This window comes from Cuculus canorus, chromosome 2, assembly GCF_017976375.1.
Source record: "Cuculus canorus isolate bCucCan1 chromosome 2, bCucCan1.pri, whole genome shotgun sequence".
Taxonomy (NCBI): Eukaryota; Metazoa; Chordata; class Aves; order Cuculiformes; family Cuculidae; genus Cuculus; species Cuculus canorus.
Window position 1 is genome coordinate 11,893,046 of NC_071402.1, and position 21,393 is coordinate 11,914,438.

The following is a 21,393-nucleotide window of genomic DNA, read 5'->3' on the forward strand; positions in this document are numbered from 1 at the left end:
CTCCTGAATCCTGAAACTCATTCTCATTATATAAGTTTTCTCTCTCTCTCTTTTTTTTTTTAAATATAGATTGTGAAGGGCCTCCCTGGACCATGAACTCCATCTGAATCTACCTCAGGAAAACACATAATCCTGCCCAGAAACAAATCAAACGCTTCTCTCCCACCGCTCTTATTAAGAAGCTTCTCCAAAACCTCTCTTCTGACTTTCTTCTCATTTCCAGCATAAGCACAGTCATGCCAGGTGAGATCCATTTGCTCCTGAACCAATAGCATCCTTCTGTTTCAATAGGTCATCACCTTTCTGATACAGCTGGACTGGGCTGAGTAAAGTGTGCTGTTCTGATCTCTTTCCTCCTAGCCCTTCCCTCCCATCCACCTCTTCCCACCTGAATTTATCTGGAGGACACAAGAACTGTATCCAGTCAAAAGCCTGTCTCAGGACAGTGACCTGCCTTCTAGGAAATCTCCCCTGCTTTTTCTAGGTACAGACCTGCTGCTCTGAGACGTTTCTGGCATGAAGACTGTTGAAGACTAACTCTGGATTTGGGCTTGGTTTTTATTTTTTTTTTTTTTTGTTTTTTTCTCTTTTCTGAGCTGTATAATCAAAATTGCATATGCCTTTCGGACGTCTAAATAAACATATCATAGGAAATCAGTATACAGGGGAAGAGGTGGAAAAAATGCCACATCTTAACTTGTCAAGATGCAAATTAAGTGCTGCGTAGGAACTGAACTCACCACAACTGTAATCTAGACCTAGCGGTGCTTTTGCAGCATGTATGATAGAAACTTAGACACAGATAAGGAGATTCCTGAAAAAGAAAAGACCATTTTGCCAGCTGTGAATAATTTTTGGTGAAGGAAAAAAAAGGTGTTCAGATCTAAATCAATTGAAAACTTGGTCTAACATGGCATTTAGAATAGCCAGCTTTGCAGGGAAAAAAAAAAAAAAGGCACCAATAATTATCTATGTAGCCACCTATCACAGCTCTACACATTTCTATCGGTAAATAAATGTAGTCGTATTACACGGATTACCCATCTGTATTACGATACAAAGGCAAACAAATGTGCACTGCCAGCTTCAAACCGAGGCTCTGGAATTTACAGAAGCAAGGAAAAATCAACAGGGGCTTTGCCTGAATAAAGACTGCTGGTTTAAGCATACATGGCTTGTGCTGATGTTCAGTGAACCAGCTTGGCTTGCATGCATATATGCACAGTTAAAGATAACTATCTTGATATATATATATCAAAGAAGGAAAGAAAAAAAAAATCTTGCATGCAAAACATGGTGACGTTTGCACAGATCTTGCAGATCTTGAGGCAACCACGTAGTGCTCTCACAAGAGGTCATGGCTCTGGAGTTGATAACCCCTCTGACGTGGGCATTTTCTGAAAGGTAGGCTGATCTGGCTGCCCCCACAACTTCTGCTCTACACATTGTTGGTGCAAAAGTTACATAGCGAGCATGCAATGAGGTGACACAGCACTGCAATCATCCAATTCCTTGTTTTCTACAAGCTGGATAACATTTCTGGGTCCCTTATTTTAGGCTTGGAAGTTTGGAGACTGGATTCTTAAGAAAAATAGTCTGTTCCTCTTAACCACTAACGCAATTGCTTTGATAGTACCTTTACCCTGGAATTGGCTAAGTGTTTGTATTTTTCATGGAGCAAAATCACAGCCACCAGTGGCACATAAGAAAATTGCAGCTCACTGTCACTTCTACAGTCGATCTGCTCCTGGATTTGCACCTGGTTTGGTCACCCAGGTTCATCCAGCTGCTCCAAGTGCACCTTCCAGTCCCTCCAGCAGCTACTAATTCTTGCTGTACACTAGGGTGTAAATATAGCCATCATGTAAGATGTTTACAGCCATTAATTAAATTTCCGGCTCTAAATAATGAGAGATGCTATCTCTCTTCGAAAGCAGCAGCCTTGACTCAGCATACGGTGGAGACAGAGAGATGGTGCTTCTTCACTTTCTTCAAAGGTCAGCAAGGTAACGCCCCGGAAACCCCAAATAGTAACACCTCGTCCTTAACCAAGGTACAGGAGCTGTATTTAGGCAGCTGCCTGATCACAAGGACACGTGTCTGCTCAAGAACAACCAACATGAAATACGGATGCCTTTTATCAGTCGCCCTTGTGTTTAGCTTTGCTTGGAAGAGCATGCTGCTCCACTAATGAGACCTGCAGCGTATGGAATGGCAGTTATTAGCGTAGCTAATTACAAACAACGTGGCTACTAAGAGGGCTAAAAATAGCATCAGTGTATTAATAGATGGAGCACAAAACTGGGACACAGAAGAAGATTCTCATCTCGAGCACGGCAATATCCTACACGATCTCGGGTAAATCTCTTCATCTGTGTGTTTCATTTTTACAGTTTACAAAGCAGGCAGAAAAATCGCTCCTCAGAAGGGCTGAGAGGCTGAATTCCTCAACATTTGAGAGCACTGAGAAGTCCTCTCCTGTACCTCCATGCAAGAGTAAAACATTCCTGTGTTGGCTGGACTGGCTCCCTGACACTAATTTCACGCTGTTTATGCGGCAACTCAGGTGACAGTTCCCAGAAAGCTGTAACATTTGCTTTAAATAGCTGAGTTCACTAATCGATGATCAAAGGAACACAGGCTTTGGAGTGTGTTTCCACTTGACCTGGAGCTGCTAGAGCAGAGCAGTAAGCAAAGCCCTTAGTATATTGGTTTGCACCCAGCACTGATCTGCAGGCAGGAAGACCATGGAGAAGGGGGAAATGTCTGACTCATTTACTCCATGCAAACTTTAGCCAATTTAAAAATCTTCTGATTTGCATCTAACTAATGCCCAGAGACACAAATACTTGTAAAGACATAATAAAACCCTTTGCCTCTGCACCAGACAAGCACGGTCTCAGCCCAGCGCCTGAGAGCAGACATGACAGATCAACCCCTTCCTTCCCCCAATTTGCAACCTCTCAGTCAAACTAATTACAAAAGCAAACAAGCCCCTGACTACCCTTCCAGGCTGGATAAATGCCATGCTGAAGAACACCTCCTGAATACCGTCCTGGCAGCATGAGACCACATCCTCCACCAGAAGAAGGAGGGACAGCTCCTCTCCTAAATCCTTGATGTCACATGGAAGCTCCAGTGCTCAAACCCTGACCAGTCTTTCAGGGGTATCAAGGCACCCTTGCATACCTGAGGCCATCATCTCCTCAGCTCCCAGGCTAGTTCTGAAACCTCACAGCACTGATGACTATGTGCAGGGCAGCTAGATGTGCACAAACTCTGGCCCATCCATGCAAGCTACAGTTGCATGGAAGCAATCTTGGCATTGCCCCAGGATGCCAAATAGCTCCTCTACATCTGTCCCTCTGATGCAGCTTTTTGTGCAGAATAATTTCTAAAATGGCCTTTGATGACAATGCAAGTGCTATGCTACAGGAGACTGGCCTCCTAATAATTATAATGAAACATACCTTAATGACTAAGAAAAGTGGAAAATAATGTACTCCAGCATTTCCAGAGAGCTTCAACTATTCATTTAAAAAAGAGAGACTCCAAGTCTGAAAATTAAATGATGCAATCCCATGGTAAATGACAGTAGTTATCCTACCTTTGCACTGAGGTAGAAGAGATAAGACTCTGCCCTTGAGTGTTTTGTTACCTTCTGCTCAAGAGTTCAAGATGATAAATAAAAAACAGAGAAAAAAACATAAAAACCATAAAAGCCACAAACCATACCAGTTTCAATACAAACAAACAAAGATGTTTTCTTTAGCCATTTCTACTGTGGCAGGAGTGAGATAAGTGGACCTTTCATATGAGTATTGCGAAAATAGCTGCAGGAAGATAACAAAAATTGAAAAATATGTTAGATGTAACTGTCAGCTACCGTCATCTCAGGCTGCAACTGTTCCCACACTTAATCTCTATGATGATCAAACAAAACAAACCAAAAAAAGCAGCAGAGTTTCAAAAAGTCAGCATCCATCAGCTGCACAACTGGCTCCCCAACCAGGAGAGGGGTGGGACTTCCCAAATCAGAGGCTGAGTCCAAGAGGCAGAGCACTAAACGGGAAAAGAAAGGATGGAGGGATGAAGTGGGGAAGGAAGAGATAGAAGAAGGAGGAGCAGTTTCCTCCCTTCTCCATGTTTTCCTTCCTCCCTGCTCTCATGATACCAAATTACTCAGGAACCTGCTGCCTGCCATGTTTTCTTGTGGACATAAAGTCCTTTATCACCCTCAGGAGCAGACGCTCAGAGAAATCCAAAATTGCTTCAAGAATTAAGGGTGGCCCAAGGCGGCCCAAGTTTTTCTCTGAGCTTCACCAGTCCCCAGGAGAAGACCTATCTCAAGGTTGAGGTGCTGGGACATCTTCAGTCGACAGTGCTTCAGTCCCAGTTTTACCGTGCAGTATTCCTCCTTGAGCTTGGGTGAGATGTTTGACCTCCCACAAGATTCTGCAGCAGCAAGGGAGATGGCCACTCTTCTGTACTTTGCTTATCACAGACATTCAGTTGCAGGACTTCTGTAGCCCAGAACTTTGTCAGGTATATGGGGACAGTACAATGCATTAAGTCATTGCTGTGGATGAGGATTCGGGGGCAATACCCTGCAAACCACCAACAGAAACATCAAATGAAAGAGGAACCAAGTTATGACCACAGGAGGAAAGATGGGACACACCAGGTGCATACTTCTTTCCTCTTTTTCAAGCAGATGGAACATTTTCAAACATATGATCCAATTTTTTTCTAAAATATCCATTTATGTTGGGATACAGCAATTCCTTGAGATGGAGGTGTTCTCCACTACTGATAGCCACTGCATATCTGATGGACCAAAGGATTTTTCTCTACTTAAAGGTAGAACAAAACACTTTGAAGTGAAAAAAATACATAAACCCTCAAAATAAGTTTGGTTTTTTTTCCTTTTTTCTATCACTTAACTCATAAGCAAAGTGAAATCAAATTAAGAAAAGAGACATTTTTAACATCTTCATGCACCTTCCTGTCAGGGAAAGTTTGCCATGTGAAGGTCGCTGGCAGGGGAGCACAGTCACCACCGGCTTCCTAGCCCAAGCCTGCACTGCCTAATCCAGTGCTGGCACCATCTGGAGCAGCGGATGCAGCATGTCCTTCCCGGCTCACCCGCTGCAGGATGGAGTTTAGCTGACTTCATCGGAAGCAAATCCCCCCCGCTTTCCCTCCTCCTACTCCGGCCCCCCATTCATGTTGGGAAGGAGCCTGGCAAACCCTGGGGAGATTACAGGGCAGGGGAAGCAGGAGGTTAAAATGCTCTGAGGCCCCTTTCAATCTAAAGAACAAAGTAATCCTGAAGCTAAAACAGACGCTTCGCTGAAAATAAAGAGTAGTTTACATAGGTCTCAAAGAGAAGCCAAAAAATGAAAATACTGTAGAGTCACAGGAAATCGTGAGCATCCTGCTCTTACAAATAACTGTAATACTGGAGTCTACAATAATATTATTGGAATACTTTGCAATGGTGCTGAAAGATTACACATTTGAGGGATAAATTTGAGACATCACAAAAAGGAGACCATGCCACTGCATCTGATGCAATGAAAGCCTTGAGTTTAAAAATATATATATTCACAATTTACATCCATGAGTGACACTGGGAAGACTGTCAAGGCCAGCCACCCAGGCACAGGGACAAGCAATCGCCCATTTAAATGAGCTCTCAAAAACCAGCGCAAGACATGCCAAGAGAAAACTCATGAAGAAATAAGCCAAAAAATGCAACTTTTCAATGTAATTATGCTCGACCCCAGTCCCACGCTGACCTGTTTCCCCACAGACCCAGAGAAGAGTGATATTCTGAAAGAATACTTCTTTTAAGTTCATGGATATTTGTCTGTGGTCTTTTATGGTGCTTTGACACCTGCACAGGTGAAGCGATGCTCAGGCTCTGGGCTCATCTACTCCTCCACCTTTCTACTGAACCTGCCACCTTCAAAACACAGCAGCCGCTGGCGGTTTCTTGGCATGAGCACCTCTCTGCTGCTGAATGGGTTGAAGCTGCCACGTTTCTTCTCTCTCAGTTAATGCAAACAGATCAATTGCACAAGGGCATCACAACTTGCAGGATTTAAAGAATCAGAATTGCAGAATGGTTTGGGTCAGAAGAGACCTCCAAAGATCATCTAGTCTGAAATACATCAGGTTGCTCAAAGCCCCATCTAACCTGACCTTGAACTGCTGCTCCACAGGTATCATGCCTCATTGCCTCCAAATGGGTTTTACATTCATTGCCTACTAATATACTCTGAATTCAAAGATGGAGAAAAAACTCCCAGGTACTGCCACCTCAAGCCATCTCTCACCCTGCTGCCAGCATAGCTTTACACAGACTTCTCTTCTGCATCCACAGGTGATTTTTCATCCTTAAGTTTCATCCCCAGTATAAAAGTGGCAGCCTCCTTTTTTTAGCTCTTACACGGCCAAAATACCTGCAGATGAACTACAGCGCAAAACTCCTACTGCCCAGCAAAAAGAGCAATTTTTCACACACAGAACATGTGGCAAATAGTGTGGAAAAGGGAAAGACATAAAGGAAAAAAAAATGGAGGTGGGATGAAAAAAAGAAGAGGAAGGAAAATAGGGTGGGAGGGGCAGACATGGAGAAAAGGATAGAAAGAACAAAACAACTGGGTAGAGTCACATTATAAGGCACAGGCATCAATACAGCACTTGTTCGCCTGGCACACTGCCCATGAAGAACAGGCACTGCATTAGGTACCAGGGCCCCTGCATGCTGCCAGGCCTTGGGCTTTAGCCTTCCTCCTGCACAGACGGCCCCATGATCATGTTTCCATCCTTCTAAATTATTTACATCAGATACGAGGAAGTGAAGACATTAGAGATGGAAAAGATGCACCAGCTCATCCCTTAGGGAAGAGAGCTGGATCATTCCCTGCATCACACAAGCAAAGTAGTGATGCTCTGTCTCTCCTTGGAAAGGTGTTTTGCTCCTCAATGCCCTCACCAGGCTGAATTTCTTTATGATAACTTTGCAGAAATTGCATTTGCTTTGACCTCTAATGCCTTTCTCTTGGCATTACTACCTGTCTGCATCTCATGCAGTCCTCTGGAGTCTCACAACATCATTGGGACACCTCCCTCTTTAAAATTTTCAAAAGAAATGAATAATTCTGCAAATCCCATTGAAAGATACCATAAAGAATAGTCCAGAGATCAGGTATTTAAAAAAAACCAATAAAATAAAATCAGATTGATTTTGCAAACAGAGGACCTTCAGCTAGCCCTTCACTCTTCCTGCCTTTGTCTCCCAGAAAGATAGGGCAATTGCTAGCTACGGACATGACCAGCAGAAAAATATTTTCTATGGACCAGCTGCTTTGTAAAGTTACTCCTGCAGTACCAAAGGAACTGAGCGACTCCAGTGCAGCATCCTACAATGCTTAGCCAGCTAGAGTTCATGGGATGGGGCAGCACCCACCCTCCTGAACACTTGGCAGACAAAACAACCCGATCTCCATCCTTAGCATCACATTTTAAGAGTTAATTCCCTCCTGCCAACTGAGCTAGAGTATATAAAGAAGAATGTCATGCTTTGAACTCCATGGTAATTCACCTCCTTGCCAGGACTTACATTCTGTTGGCTACAAGAGTTGTCAATGCTTCCTTCACTTACATAGAGCTTCATGCAGATGAAAGACTGCCGCTGCAAGTCATCAAGATTTACTGTAATTTTGGTTCAGATCAGGAAAGCACTAGCACGTGTACTTAATCACAGCCAAAGTCAAGTGCACCCAGTTCTACCCTCCAATACCCCATGGCAATAAAGGTGAAACACTTTTTTCATTCTTTGGAACAAAAAGCCATCAAGAATTTTAATTAAAGCTATATGGCAACTACCTAAATGAGCTGTTTGCCACTATAACACATCAGGTAGTAAGATGAGCAAGTACAATCTGGATGTGAGGACAGAAACTGAATAGAATTGAGAGAATTTGCCTGAGCAAGCACAGAGTGCAGGAAACAGTATTTGTCTACAGCACCTTTGAAAACAGGCTCTGTGTTTTCAAGACACAGAGAAAAAATAGAGAAAAGGTTCCCAGTTAACTTTTACTGAAGATTTTCCTTCTAATGGACATTTTCTGACCTGCACAGAATGAGAAGGACTGAGCTTGTCTGCTTCTTCCCCATCACGTAATGCATTTCTGCTGTCTTGTCCCCCTTCATACACAAGAGTCTATGCTAGCTCTGGGAAGTCCTGAGCATAGAGCAGATATTTCAGAAGCTCTTCTAGACACAACGACTCCTACCAGGCTAGCAGCAGCTTCACTGAACAGATTCGGAGATGCAAGTACTTGGGAATATTTAGTAATTCAACCCTTCCAGCCTCATTTCGCAAACTCCCAGAGATACACATGGGATGGCTGCCAGCCACAGTCAATGGCAGCCCCAACATGTGGCTCTACAGGTCTCTGCTGCAACATCACCCAAAGGTACGTTGCCTGAGTCCACACTTCAACCGAGGTTATCTGCAAGGACTTCAAAGCCAGACAGACTTGACACCCTAGATGAAGAACTGACAGATCACACAGTCAGTAGTTAGGGGGAAAACCTCTTTTTTTAACAAACCCAACTTAATCCTGGAGTTTGATAAAGAACAGGTGCAGGATGAGCCAGGCTGACTCAGCTGGGAGTGACCTGGCTATGGTGGTCACCAGCCCTGAGCATGATGACACTGCCCTGTGACCACCTGCAACCTACCCCTGAGGCAACCACCCACTGCCACAGGATGTCACAGCGCTGTACTAAAGGCAAACTGGTGATAAACAGATACCTGAGCAAGAGATAGGTAACAGGGAAAACCTGACTGTAGTGCAATGTTGCGTGGACCTGGCCAGGGAGTGAAGCCCAAGTGCTGGCCAGTCATGTTACTGTCCCGGAGACTTCCATCCCAATGTGACCTCAGGGCATTGGCATTTGGGCAGCAGTTGCTCAACTGGTGGCAACAGGCCAGAGGCTGATGGGCCAGCCCGAGGTCACTGTGGCGAGCTCAGGGTGACTCAGCATGATTTGGGCAGGAAAACAGTGAAGAGAGAAAGTGTGACGGGAGAGGGACCCAGATCACATATGACGGCACCTGGAGATGCCTGGGACCCTGGTGCTGTGAGTTGTGAGGGTGCTGGACTGCACTACAGAAAGCCAGAGGAAGGACATGGAAAAAAACCTCAAAATCAGGCTGCTGACATGGTTACAGGAGCAGCAAGGCTGCATGTCTCCAGAGATGGTGCCATTTGCAAAGAGGGCAGCACGTCCTGCTTTTAGACCCCCACTGCCTTCCCCTAGGGACAGAGCTCCCTGAGGACACTGCATCCACGAGCCCCAGCATTTCTCACAGGCTGACAAAGAGGATGGCTGCTGCAAATGGCAGAAGAGCCTCCCAAAGGAACCACCCATGGCACGATCTTGGCCTGCTGCCACACCACGGCGGGCTGTTATCTCTGAGCATCTCACAGGGTGCTGCAGGAAGTGGTGCTGTCGGTTTGGCTCTTCAAAGTGAAGTGGTCTTCTCACTAGTGCGAGGCAGCATTGTTCTCAATCTATTCCATGCTCCCAAGTACATGCCAGGGCTGAGCCAGTGAGGGTACTCATGGCGAGACCTTCAGATGCAATGTCCTCACCATACCTAGGATGGCCACCAACCTTATAACAACCTAAGGAAAGTCTTTGCTGAACTCCTGGGACTTGATCTCCTGCTGTGCATTATGCAGCTGCCTCAGGCCAGCTTGAAGATACTTGTAGATAAACGGTGAGTGAAGTAACTTGCTATGGTCACAGAAAATCTGAAAAACTCACAAGTGACCATTTAGCAAAAGAAACTCATGATGCACATGCAGAAGATGCTTTCTTTTGATCCTTACACACCGAAGGGAGCATTTTCCACACCTATCCTGTGCTGAGACAACGACCCTTCCCTGTCCTTAGTACAACACTGTAAGAAGAATATTGACCTGGTGAAGACACTAACCTGCACAGAGAAAACCAAGATGCTAATTCAGAGCTGCCTTTTCCAGGAACCACTTAGAAAGAGTCTGACCGTACTTGGGTGGCTCGTGGGTAGGTGGTCTTGCTTTCTGCCAGGAGGGCTCCTAAGAACAAATCTGCCTACATTGACAGAGCCCAGAGAGAGGAAAGGACAATCCACCAACAGATCCCTCCACTCTCCACTGAAAGCTTTGCCTGGAGATATTGCATAACCCAAAGTTTTGTTTCTGTGCTCCAAAGAGGCAAAGAGAAGGCAAAGGGATTATGTTGTATGCAGACAAGCTATAAGGAAGAACAGTTGCTTCTTCCTGAATCTCTCCTACCTGCTAAATATCCAGATAGCACTTTAAATCATCAGCAGCTACCAGATAAACTCCAAAGCACACAAGAGTGAAATGGAAAGAGAGAAGGGACCAGTCCATTAAACAGGTGGGAGGATGGAGAGACGAAGCTTTATACAAGCTGTGAGTAAGTCTGGAGAATTGCTAGGGCTGTTGGTATAAGGGGATGGTTACGCACACGACCTAATTTCAAGCTAAGTGTCCCCATGCAGAGGGAGAGGACAGTCCCTCACTCCTAGTGGCTGTGAATCCTGCAGTTATCAGTTGTGCGTGCAAGGACCTTCCAAATGAAGATGTATTTGCACATTTGTAGGCCCCTCGGTTTCAGTTAAATGAACAGCCTTGTTTCCTTTCCTCAGTCTCCTGTTGTCCTGCAGTCCTCAGAGCCTCGATCTGCAGCAAAACCTTGATGCAAGCGCCTCTGACCTACAGACACAAATCCATTTACCGCCAGGCTGGGAGGCTGGACAAAGAGGAACAGTGTCTCAGAGCTGGGTGCCAGGGCCACTCTCTGATTCAGCAAAGCCCTTGATAAGAAATGTCATCCTCCATTGAGTAATTTTAGACAGCGAGATAAGAATCTCTATCAGGCTCAAACATATGGCTGGCTGCAGAGCACACAGCAAAATGAGATGGGTAATTTATTTGCTTGAGCTAAGAGCACTCCCAGACTCAGAAAAGCTGATGCAATGAAATAATAAGTGCCAAATTACACTCCATTCTTCTTTTGAGACCTGGAAGAGGCTCCTGTGAGATACAAAGGGCTGTATCTTCGTCTTCCAAGCATCAAGCCACTAAGGAGACAACAGTACTACACAACTAATGAAGATGGGGCCGCATAAGATTTTCTAAGGTCTGTTCCTCTCATTAAATCCTACTCATTACACAGGAACTTACACCCACGTATACGACCGCTGCTCTGTATGAAGTGCCAGTAGATGCTATCCAGGGTAGGCAGTATAGGAGTTAAGTGACAGAATTACACAGGACTGAGGACTGAGATAAGCCCTAGTCATTACAGCACAGTTTAAAATTATTGGCCTGCTGAACCATAGGTGCACTTGATGCTGTGATGTTCCCCTGCCAAGTCCAATTTAGCACCTCTAATTCAGGTGACCTGGTCTAATCCATACAAACATGATATTGGGCCAGACATTTCCTTGCTTGGGCAGCTCAGAGTAATGAACACCCTAACCTGAGCCGTGGCAGGAGCATTTGATCCACAGGGACAACTCAAGGACACTCCCAAGAAGCACTTAGCATGTTTAGCCACTGGTTGCTGGGAGGGTCTGCTGGGGAAGGCTCACCTCCAGAGACCTGACTTTTTATACTCTTTTGTCTCTTAGTTATGATCAAGGGAGATATCAAATTAGATAGTCTCGCTATGTACAGCCACTTTTATGCTCTCTGATCTCCATCGGCATGGTTGCTGTTCAACATGTATCACATACTCCCCCCCCCATGACCTTTACATGGGGGAATTTCACTCTCAGGCTAAAGATTAATACCCCAATGTCCACTCTGAAACAGAAACTGATGCTTCACCTGCAAATATTTCAATCTGGTGCTTCCAAGGAACTGGGCCAGACTCAGTTTGAAAGTCTACTTCCTCTCTCTGATACAAACCCGCTGAAGAACTGTAGTAGCTACAGACTTTGTCAGATAGTCTTCTCTTCATTGACATGAAATCGATGTTGCTTCCTGGCCAGCAGTATCTTCCCACCACAAGACCTACCCATGTCATTGCTATTCTTACTGGAAATATCAGCAGTTAAACCAACGACTGAATAAGTCACAGAGATTAAAAACTCCTCACTATATACTAAAAGATGGTCCTTCCAGCTCAGTGCTGAGACACTTGAGTGAGAGGGAGCAGGGAAGCCTCTCATCCACAAAAAATGAGAGGATTTTAACCTAAATGGAGTTCAGTCCAGCGTCTTTCATCATTGCCAAATTTACTAGGCAATGTTAATATGATGATAAACAACTACATTTGCAAGCTAGCATGGCCTTCACAGCAACATTATGCACAGCAACCTCTGAGGAAGAGTCTGATCAACCCTTTTCACCTTTACCACCACACAGCCTTCACATGATCACATGAACCAGCCGGACCACACAAAGTGCAGCAGAGGACAGCCACATGTCCCTCACATCCATTGAGTTGTATCTCTAGCACAGACCAACCTCAAGACACCTTCTGCTATCTCAGCTAGCCCTCCCCTATGAGGAATGCTTCCAGCACTCCTGAGCCCAGGGCATGATGACGGAGGAGCCACATGTGTTTAAGATGAAAATCATTTGCAGCAGGTGGGAAACTACAAAAACATATCAAGCTTCAACTTTCTTTTCTGCAACAAATACTTTTCAACTCTCCAAATACGGTAAATAGAAATCAGGTAATTTTGCTCTGTGTTTTCCAGCTCCCTTCTTTATCCTCTTGTGGCTTTGGATAAGGCAATGTGATAAGCCCAGTATTTCAGCTCTCGTCATATCTCATCAGTTTGGAAAATACATCACTGCTGTCCTCTGGAGCTGCAAAGAGTACAGATGATTGTGAGGGACTTGTCAGACTCACTTCCAAAAATAAAGCAGCAAGTTCCTCTGGCACAAAGTAAAGGCACAGAGCTTCCTCCAGCAGCGATGTATTTATGGTGTGATAGTGAGCAGAGAAGCTTGAAAAATTGTCTTAGATATGTGCATAAGTAAGACTGCAGAGATTTGTTCATTATTTTTATGTGAAGCCTGTTCAAGTGTCTGCTGGCATCTGCGATGGGCTCTGCAGAAGCAGGCACAGGTGACACAAGACATGGGAAGTGGGCAAAGGAGCAAAAGGGAGGTTGGGGCAGTAGGAGAAACCACTCATCAAAAAACAATGCTTAGACTCACACGATTTCTTATATGTTGGATAGTGGAGTGAGGTGGGAAGAAGAAAAAACGTTTGGCTGGTTTAGGGTATTTTTTTACCTTGTTGTGAAGCTTCAGTCCTGTTCTAGAGGTCAGGAAACAGGCTTGTAGCATCACCTCTCCTCCTTCTTTCTGTATTTTCCCATGTGTGCCTTTCTCCTGGGCAAAACCCACGTCTCTAAAACAAAAGCTATACTCTAGATTTTTCTCCTTTTGAGTGCTCTCAACAGCAACAAAGCAGTGCTTTTAGTTACTTGTACAAAGCAGCCAGCCCCTTTCTTTTTCCTTGTGTTATTGGGGGTATCAACTTTAGCCTCCCTGTTCTCAAAGTTGAGGGCATGTTGCCTGGAGAATTCAGCAAAAATTCAGCAAGTCTTTTGAAATATTGTAATCCAAGCCAAGTTGCAGCTCATCAAGCTTCATCATCCAAACCATGGATGCACCTATAAAAGAAACAGAGTCTTAATATAAGGATTGGGACAGACTGACAAACTTTCAGGTTTTATACATGATTTTTGTTAGTATTAAAAGAGCTGAAATGTTGACCCCCATGGGAGAGCAGTGTCTGGTTTGCCCTTTAAGGGATAACCTGACCTTGCAGTGCTGATAGAAGAACACCTTGTTCTTGCCAACAAATTCTGCAAACAGAAGGTGCTACTCAAACAGAGATGAACAAGGAATGTCAAAGAGAGCTGGAAAAAAACCAATTCTATCATCCTTGGAGGTTTTCATGATCTTTGGGGTTTTTTCCCCACATTCTAAATGAGTTACAAAAAAAAAAAAGTAATAAAAACTTGAAATTTTGAAGGTTGCTAAATTCAACCTTGTTTTGATTTGAAGCACTTTGTTTCAACAGTTTGAAAATTTGCTTTAGGTCTCATTACTTTTTACACTTTTCGTTGTAACCTGCATTAGAAACAGAGTCATTTAAAATACAAACACAGTCAGAAAATTTAGATGTATAGTCATTAGCCAGCCCTCTCAGAAATGTCATTATGGTTTTCCCAAAAAGGGGTATTTATTGAAGCTGATTCTCTCCCAAGGGTGCATTCAATTTCAATAGCGAAAAAAAAACAGTCAGCTCAAATGCTGACAAAGGAAACATTGAGCTACTTGAATCAAATTAAATAGACTTTAATGTCTAATGCAATAAAGTTAGTTTTATATCTAAAATCTATCCTAGAAGAATTTCTGTGCTCAACTACAGATTCATAAACACTAGCAAAATGACTCTATTGCATGTTGACTAATGCTAATGCAGGCATTGCTCCATGAGGTATAAAACACTGGTCTAACAAGGAGGCAGGAAAAACTATAAAAATCAGATCTAGATTAAATTCTAAGTTTTGTCAAAAACAGGAGATGTTCGTGTACAGACAGAAGCAGAAACACAGTATGTAGCTACTTTATGTGGAACTAAAGATTTTCAGAATCTCCAGGAGCTTGTGCCGTGTACACCAGCCAGATGTAAACAGTCATAGAATCACAGAATAGTTTGGGTTGGAAGGGACCTTAAACATCATCTAGTTCCAACCCCCCTGCCAGGGGCAGGGACATTCCCACTAGATCAGGCTGCCCAAGGCCCCATCCAACCTGGCCTTGAACACCTCCAGGGATGGGGCAGCCACAACTTCCCTGGGCAACCTGTTCCAGTGCCTCACCACTGTCATAGTGAAGAAATTCTTCCTAATGTCCAATCTAAATCTGCCCCTCTCCAGTTTATACCTGTTTCCTCTCGTCCTATCCCCACAAGCCTTTGTAAACAGTCCCTCTCCAGCTTTCCTGTAGGCCCTCTTCAGATACTGGAAGGTCGCTATAAGATCTCCTCTGAGCCTTCTCTTTTCCAGTCTAAACAAGCCCAACTCTCTCAGCTTGTCCTTGTAGAGAAGGTGCTCCAGCGCCCCAATCATCTTCGTAGCCCTCCTCTGGACCCATTCCAACAGCTCCATATCCTTCTTACGTTGAGGATTCCAGGATTCCTAAACACGGGATTCCAGATGAGGTCTCACAAGAGACGAATAGAGGGGCAGAATCCCTTCCCTCGACCTGCTGGCCACGCTTCTTTTGATGCAGCCCAGGATACGGTTGGCCTTTTGGGCTGCGAGTGCACACTGCCAGCTCATGTCAAGCTTCTCATGGACCAGCACCCCCAAGTCCTTCTTTGCAGGGCTGCTCTCAATCACATCATCCCCCATCCTGTACTGAAAACAGAGATTGCCTTGACCCAGGTGCAGGACCTTACACTTGGCTTTGTTGAACCTCATGAGATTCGCACAGGCCCACTTCTCCAGCCTATCCAGGTCCCTCTGGATGACATCTCGTCCTTCTGGTACAGCAACTGCACCACTCAGCTTGGTGTCATCTGCAAACTTGCTGAGGGCGCACTCAATCTGGCTGTCAAGCATAATGGTCGCAAGAAAGACACTACAAGCCTTCATCTGCTTTCAGGGAAAATTTGAAAGAGATGGAGAATCAAAGCAAAGGAGAGGTCTACAAGTCTTCTTTGGATGGCAAGATTTAATGTTCTTAGTCAGGGAGACCACTGTGAAATGACAGGCTGGCAGGAAAAGCAGAAGGGTTGGTCTAGACTGACAAAAATGCCTCCCTTGGCCACAGAGTATGGCAAAGGAGGTACAAAGCCACCATGGCTCAAAGATTTTTGCTGGGGAAGCTGGGAGAGGAGGGTCAGGGAAGCTGAGCGAGGTAGATCACTTCACTGCAAAGGGAAACAAATTCCTAACTGGTGCGGAGGAAACAAATCACTCTGGCACTCCCTGGCTGCATGGGAATGACAACTGGGAAGACAGGAATTGGAAAGAGCATGTAACGCCCAAGGGTAGCAATACTACCTGCAGCTCCAGAGAGATGAGTTTCTATGACCATCTCTTGCTGCTTTCTGTAATTATGTGTCAAGCATTTGCATGCCACACTCTCTTGCTCCAAAACTTGCTACGCTGTTTTGGGGGCCTGGTTCTCTAGAGGTCCTCACACACACATACCAAGTCACTGCAGGCTCCTCTTGGGTTGTACAGCACTATTTATAGAATCATAGAATAGTTAGAGTTGGAAGGGACTTCAAAGATCATCTAGTTCCAGCATATTCATGACATGCATTTCCATCCCGTGAATCACTGGACCAGGTCTGCTCCCTGCCATGTAACCAAATGTACCTGATGGCCCGTCCTTGGCCCGGTCGTGATGCTGTGTCCCTCATTAGAGAGGAAGAAACACGAATAGGATGAGATTTACGCCTCTGGGCCATCCATCTCACAGATACCACATCAGTGTTTCTACCCCACTGAAGTACTTTGCCACATGCCAACTACGTGCTTCCATCTTCTTCCCCCATTTTAACCTGGACAACCTCCAGTGTCACCTCTTCATCCCTGAAAGGCGGTGATGCCCTGATTTAAGGAGATGGGAGATTCTATTTTTATTCAAAGAACTTCCGGCAGCTGAGCACTGTTCAAGATCAGATGTCCATGACAGAGTTTTCAGATGAGCTCCACAAACTTCAGACTGCTCTGAAGACATGCTCTCTGTGATGTTGAAAAATTCGCCAGCAACAGAATTCATTAAGTAAGATGGAGAAAAAGCAGTCTGGTGTGAGGAGCTCCACTACGCACTAGGGCCAGGTACACATTGGAAGGGCTGTGACTGTGACTGTCAATTGAGGGTTTGCAATGTGCAGCCTAGAAAGAGACAGCACAGCTCAGGGCATCTGGAATTATGCAGTAACATCCTCAGGCTGCCAGCAATATTCCCCTGGGCCAGACATGACACTGACACAGTGACATTAAAAGCGCAGCTTCCAGGAGCATCCTGGCTGCCTGAAGCCCTGGCACAAGGCAGATGAGTTGTCCTGAAGCCGACCCTCTCTGGGAGGAACACCGCATGCTGACAACTCTGGCACAGGGATTAGCAAGGCAGCGTTGAAGTGCTAAATGCAGATACAACCAGGGAGTGAAACAGCTTCCCACAAACAAGGGGTCAGACAGGAGTATCTTTTCACACATCAGTTGCTGCACAAGCGGACCTTAAAATGTTCAGACGGACAACTGTCTTGCCTGCATGACTGAGCTGAAATAGCACAGATACATAGCGACCTGTAACCAAGCAAACCTGGGGCACAGTACTTACAACAGGGGACAATTACATGCAAGACTACCTCCGAACACTCTACCAGAATGGTAAAGCAAGAGTAATTTGGGTTACGATCTGGATTGCCTTCCTCTTCCACGCTTCCTCAGCAGCTGGTTATCCCTGCTTCAGATGCTGTCGAACTTTCCCCCTCCTCCATTCCCACATTGCTAATAAATTAACGTGACACATAGCAGCAGGCAGTAAAATGCACCAGCAGGGCTGCTGAATGCACCAACTTCAACAGTGGCTTAAGCACATGTGCTAAGGAAACATCTGGTTGTTATTACCAAGAGTCTTTCTAGTTTTCCCATCAGATCAACACCTCTGTTTCCTCTGAGTCATTATACGTAAGAAACAACATAAAAATGATAATAAAAGAATTTCACTTCAAAATGCAGTCAGTCCTCTGTGTCAAATGTCTCGTAATACACTTGCATTGACCCAGATCCTCAACAGGGGCAGCCAATCTATGCCTCCGAAGCAAGGAGCTCGGTGCTATGCTCTGTACCCAGCAACAACAGCTTTGGCTCAATGGGCATTGCACGTAAGCCATCGCCATGGTTAATCTCCATAGGAGAAAACAATCCATCAAGAGCAGAAGAGGTCAACAAAACTGCAGGATTCTCAAGCCCAGAGGCATGCAGTCTGTCCTGTCCCACCACACGCTGGAGTGTTATCTCAGTGTTATTTCCCTCTTGTGAACCATCTTCCTTCCCCTAGCTCTGTAAAATATGCTCCTAGCAGCTCTCAGCTATATAAAGATTTTTGATATGTGGTCGATAGAATGAGAAAAGTTGGACTAAAACTCCTTTCAGAATACAAACCAAGAAAAAAAAAACATCAAAAAGACTAATGAGACACTTGACATATTAAAAAAATGGCTATATGGAAACTTTTCAAACATATGAGACCTACAGGACTGGCTGAGGTAAAAGGCATAATTAGCCCAACACGAGCTTGCATGGCAGGTCCACAACACTTGGACACACAAATGAGGGATGTCACGTACCAGCAGGGGGGCCCGGTTATCTTTGGGCCTTGGGTTGGCACAGTCAATGGGAGTGTGAGGTTTAATACTTGTACCCACACTTCAAGAATAATTCTGGAAAAACTGGAGAGAGTTCAGAGAAAAACTGCAAGAACAAAACCAGGCTTGTACCAAGAAGCTCAAGGAAGTCAATCAAAGAGAATGTTGAAAGGTACCTCACGGCCTGTAAGTACCTGTCAAAAAGAATGCTTTTCAGTCTACCAGACAAAGGTATAACAAGACCAAAGGTTGAAAGTTGAAGCTGGACAGAACACAAACCATAAACAAAGATACTGTTTTTCAACACTGCAGCTAACTAACAGAGGGCAAAGTCCTCTAACTGGCACGGCCAATGGTCCAGCACTGGCAATTTTTTAAATAAGATCATAGTATCAGTACCATAGTGTAGTTAAGGTTGGAAGGGACCTTAAAGATCATCTAGTTCCAACCCCCCTGCCATGGGCAGGGACACCCCACTAAATCAGGCTGCCCAAGGCCCCATCCAACCTGGCCTTGAACACCTCCAACCACCTTATCTCTCTTGCTCATCTGGCTCCATCCACAACTGCTGAATCCAGAGCAGAAACTAATTCAAGGCTTTTCTGTTATACAGTAGGTGAAATTAAACAAGCACCATGACCTTAAAACCTATATGTCAATCAAGTATAGAGAATAAGAGGCTAGATTTTTGGTGACTGGGGCCCTCCAGCCCCAGGGATTACTTCACAGCCTGCAGATCCTCTACATCCCATCAGAACTAAGACGTGAATTTTGCTGAACGGTGGCAAAAGTGCCAGATCCCCACCACGAGCGGCTATGTGTGATGCTGTTAAACCAAGAAATCAACCCTGACTTTTTTCCAGCTAAGGAAGTGGGAAAAATCACAACCAGACAAAAAATTACACAGATAGGGCAGAAACAAAGCAGAATGTAATAAAGAAATATTTTCCAGTGAGAACAACAAATCACTGGAACAATCTCCCCAGGGATGCAGTGGTGTGCCTGTGACTGGAGGTTTTCAAGTTACAGCTGGACAGGGTGCTAGATAATCTCACCCCATTTTCCATGAAAGGTTGGAACATGATCTTTCAAGGTCCCTTCTAACCTGAACTGGCCTACGATTCTATGAAAGGTATACAAAACTTCCCTGTTTGTTTGGGGTTTTTTTACCTCTAGAGAAGGAGTTCAGAGCTGAATATTGGCCATTGTTTGGAGGGATGTCCCTTCAATTAGCTTTCTGGCAGAGCTGGCCACAGACATTTGGCAGTCAGATTTACTAGTGGATGCAGAAATGGAAATACAATTGAGAAAGGAATCACTTTACACAGATGCTTAAGCCAAAAATCCCCATCATGGAGCATGGTCCTGCTACCCCAGCCAGTGAGTACAAGCCAGGGAGGTCTCTGTGGGTGTCACACTGCAGTGAGCAAGAGGACAGTTATTTATCGTAGCAGGGTGACTTTCTGACCTTCTTAAAACAGCAGTAAAAAGTAATGGAGACCAGCCATGTTTTGACACCATTCCTAAATTCCTCCTTTTGAGATTTCACCAGTTACTGATAGTTTTTCAGGACAAGCTACCTAAGGGCTGCTGGGCTTCTCCGCTTCAGATGCAGAAAATGTGGTTTTCCAGACACAGCTGTGATTTAGCCTGGAGCTGTGACGCCTACCGACTGGCACTGCAATGTATGACACACTGGACCACGAGCCTTTTCCTCTCCTTCCCCATGGTCCAGCTTATGGCAGCAGCAATTCAATTAGCCTGCGCCTCAGTGCCCCATCTGCTAATGGTCTGCTCTCTCATGCAGCAGCCACAAGGATAAATATCAGATCCTGCCTCCAGGCTAGAGACAATGTTCAGGAGGATCTTATAGAGAGCACAGGCAATACATCAGACTGCCCATCACTCAAAAACCTGTTAGCAGAACAACACCTTCTCAGCAAATCTGTGGCTCCCCAAAACTCAGAGATGGCAAGCAGATAGTTTGGAGATCCCAATTGACATCTCTTGTGCTCTTAAATCAAGGGTCAGCAAAGCAAGTTGGAGAAGAAGTGCCAGCGATGACTGAGATATGAATCAGAGCTGAGTGCATTTGTTGAGAGAGCTGCGTGCAGCTGTTAAAGAAAACCCATTAATTTCTGCTGATACATGTTCTTCCAAGCTAGTATTACATTATATTAATACAGGTGTTTTGAAGTCACTCAGCTCAAACGCTGTGAAGCCCACAGGAACTGTTTCTCTGGCATCTGGCATTAGAAAAGCTCTAAATATTTTAATATGGAGATTCACTTCTGACCACACTTGGTCTTAATGGCTTAGGAAGAGGGTGGGGAAGAAAATGTGGAAGTAGGAGGACTAATTAACCTGGGGATGTGTGTGTGGAATGGAGCCCTGCCAAAACTTGTCTCCAGCAGCAGCAATAATGACACAACATCATCAAAAGGCAAACCACCACAACTCCTGTCAATGTTATCATAAGCCTGGTGGCAGGCCAGTTTGGGATCTGAATGATGCAAATGATTGCATTGGTCTTTTCCAACCTAAACAATTCTGTGATTCTGGGATTTACTTGATCCCCCGTGACTGTTTTGTAGGAGGAAAAGAGCCTACTCTCCCCAGAAGAGAGCGCACAGCTTCCCTTAAAATGTTGTTAGCATGATCCATAGCATACAGAGCTTCACCAGCTCTCCTGGTGGGGAAGGGTGTATTGTCTTGGGTTTCCTTCTTTCTTCCAACAGGAACCCCAACAAATAAAACCATGCAACTTCATCCAGACCCACACAGATTCTCAAGACATTCAGATTCTCAAGATATGGTGCACTTTTCAAAAGCTAGAGCTTCTGAAGTCATGTGAGAACACACACAACAAAATTTTGCCTTTCTTTCTAAGCAGAGGAGAGACTATAAAAGTTTATAGATTGGGAAGTGTTCAAAAAT

At 44.8% G+C, this 21,393-nt stretch overlaps 1 long non-coding RNA gene across 3 annotated transcripts in view; it reads right to left on the reverse strand.

Moving 5' to 3' along the window:
• LOC128851263 (uncharacterized) overlaps nucleotides 1-21,393 on the reverse strand; it is a 140,585-nt gene that overhangs the window by 23,285 nt on the left and 95,907 nt on the right. For all 3 annotated transcript variants that reach the window (XR_008448549.1, XR_008448545.1, XR_008448548.1), the window contains one exon: nucleotides 13,347-13,729. This is a non-coding gene — a long non-coding RNA (uncharacterized LOC128851263). The remainder of the gene's footprint in view (nucleotides 1-13,346; nucleotides 13,730-21,393) is intronic.